Source organism: Gavialis gangeticus, unplaced genomic scaffold (assembly GCF_001723915.1).
Source record: "Gavialis gangeticus isolate Ggan-Ray unplaced genomic scaffold, GavGan_comp1, whole genome shotgun sequence".
Classification (NCBI taxonomy): Eukaryota; Metazoa; Chordata; order Crocodylia; family Gavialidae; genus Gavialis; species Gavialis gangeticus.
Genome location: NW_017729026.1, coordinates 8,270,791 through 8,273,914, shown reverse-complemented (window position 1 = coordinate 8,273,914; position 3,124 = coordinate 8,270,791).

The following is a 3,124-nucleotide window of genomic DNA, read 5'->3' as shown; positions in this document are numbered from 1 at the left end:
TGAGCACATGGGGGGCCTCCCCATGCTCCTATGGGATGCTCCATCCACCCCACCATCTCAGTGTTCATAAACTCCGGCTAGTACCTCGAGGTATGTAGAAAAACATTTAAAGCCGTGTCTATGGCTGAATCACTGATTCTCTGAATCAGCATCAAATCTTCAGATTTAGATTCAGCCAAATCTAATCAGGACAGTGATCTGAATCAACTAATCAAATCAGTGTCCCCCAAATCACTGTCCCCCTACAAAACAAACTAGGGCAGTTGGTGACAGAGAGGGGGGATAAAGCCAAGCTCTTCAATGAATCTTTTGCATCTGTATTCCTAGACACAGACCAAGACAAATCTCCCAACTGGACCCCACTTGCAGGGAAGCAGTGAGGAAGGCCAAAGCAGTTACAGAACTCAAGTTCGTGACAAAGACTAAGGATAAAAAAAAGTCCTTCTTTAAGCAGGAAGAAGGAGCAGGGTAACATAGGGCTACTACAGAATAGACTAGGGCAACTCATAACTGATAGGATGGAAAAAGCAGAGCTCTTAAATAATGTCTTTGCTTCTGTTTTCCCGGACACGGATACAAACACACCTCCCAATGAGTCTTTAGTCTGGAGCGTAAGAAATATTAATCCACCAATGGTTAGCACTGACCTAGTGAAGGGGCACTTGGAAGGGCTGGACTTAAATCAGCAGGCCCCAATGATCTTCACACAAGGGTACTAAAGGAATTGGCTGATGACATAGCAAAACCACTGGTGCAACTGTTCAAGCATTTGTGGCACTCAGGAAAGGTCCCAGAGGACTGGAAAAGGGCCAACGTGGTCCCTGTTTTCAAGAAGGGGAGGAAGGAGGACCCAGGTAATTATAGGCCAGTTAGCCTCACCTCTATTCTCAGCACGACCTTAGAAAAAATCATAAAGGATCACATTTGCAGGGGGCCAGTGAGTTACACTATGGTCAGGGCAACCAGCATGGGTTTATAGCAGGCAAATCCTGCCTGACTAACCTGGTCTCTTTTTATGACCAGGTCACAAAGTGCTTAGATGCAGGAGTGGAAGTAGATATTATTTACATGGATTTTAAAAAGGCTTTGGACAGTGTCACACCCAATTCTTACAAGCAAACTGAGTATCTGTGATGGGGATTTTTTCACAGTAAGATAGGTGAAAAGCTGGCTCACAGGATGCATCCAGACAGTGGTGGTGGATGGGTCGGTTTCTCCCTGGAGGAATATGGGCAGTGGTGTCCCCCAAAGCTCTGTCCTTGGACCAGTTCTGTTTAATATCTTCATCAGTGATTTGGATGAAGGTGTTGAAATCACCTTGTCCAAATTCACAGATGACACTAAACTATGGGGTACAGTTAACACACTGGCGGGCAGGGAATGAACTCAGGCACATTTGGACAAACTGGGGAAGTGGACAGATCAGAACAGGATGCAATTTAACAAGGATAAATGCAAGGTGCTGCACCTGGGGAGAAAGAATCTCCAACACACCTATAGACTGGGGGGTACCATTCTGAGAACCACATCAGTGGAAAGAAATCTCAGAGTCCTGGTTGACGCAAAAATGAACATGAGCCACCAGTGTGACAAGGTAATAAGCAAGGCTAACCACATTCTTTCTTGCATGAGCAGGTGCATCACGAGCAGGTCTAGGGAAGTGATAATTCCCCTCTATGTGGCATTGGTGAGGCCACAGATGGAGTACTGAGTCCAGTTTTGGGTGCCACACTTCAAGAGGGATGTGGATAATCTTGAGAGGGTCCAAAGGAGGGCTACTCGTATGGTTGAGGGCCTGCAGGTAAGACCCTATGAAGACAGACTGAGCTACCTGAATCTCTCCAGCCTCTGCAAGAGAAGGCTGAGAGGCAATTTTGTGACTGTCTACAAACTCATAGGGTGGGGAGGGGCAGCAGGGAATAGGGGCCACTCTGTTTACTGGGGCGCTCCTCGGGGTTACCAGAAATAATGGCCACAAACTGAAGGAGAATAGATTTAGATTGGATATAAGGAAGAAATTCTTTACAGTGAGGGTTGCCAAAATATGGAACGGGCTTCCAAGGGAGGCAGTGCTTTCCCCTACCTTGGAGGTGTTCAAGAAGAGATTGGATAGGCATCTGGCTAGGGTTGTCTGACCCTAGCACTCTTTTCTGCCTAGAGCAAGGGGTTGGACTCAATGATCTACTCAGGTCCCTTCCAACCCTGACATCTATGAATCTATGAATCAGGCCAAATCCAAATCTGAACTGAATATGGCCCACTTTGCACACCCCTAATTGCTATTATCCTCTAAACCACTTGGGTGTATTAAAAAGCTTTGTCTCACCATTGTTATTCAAGAACAGCAATGTTTAATGAAATTCCTTATAGTCCTCAGAAAGGCTAGCTGGAAATGCAACTGGACTGAAACAATATGTTAACTAAAACAGTGTTTTTTCAGGTACAGTCCGGCCCTAGGATGGCCATATCAACACAAGGGAAATTTTACTGCCCATTTACCTTGGCCTATCAGCGCCTCTATAGTCTGTTCCTCTTTAGAATTTGTTGGCTTTTTTCCAGACTATGCCACTACAATTGCCCCTCTGGATAGGCCCCACAAGCATTTTCCCTGGCACTAATCTGAAGCATCTATGCAGGCTGTTCTTAAGTAAGCCATGACTTACACACCAACTTTAGCTACACCTGGCATAGCACAAATTTTTGGTGTAGTAGTGGCTAGAAATGAGAAATAAGATACGCAGAAAGTGGAATCCTATTGTATATGTATCTAAATTGCTTCCTCTTGGGTGCATCTACATGTGCTATTAATGCTATAAAGGTGTACTGTGCAGTAAAATACTGCATAGCAAGCCTTCCCTGGGAGCATGTCTACATGTGCTGCCTGTTGGGAGCAAATCTACTTCCAACAGGAACAGTCTGGTACAAGGCTGCTCCTATCCTGCTCTGCCCCATTGCAGCAGCAAGGGGGAGCCCTAGATTCTTCCAGGGTGCTAACCCAGGGTCTTGCAAGGAGCATGGGGCTGGTTCCCTGCATACACAGGGCAACAAGACCTCTGCCAGCTACAGTGGCAGCTCACTTCTTCCTTTTCATAGAATCATAGAATCATAGAAGTAGGGTCGGAAG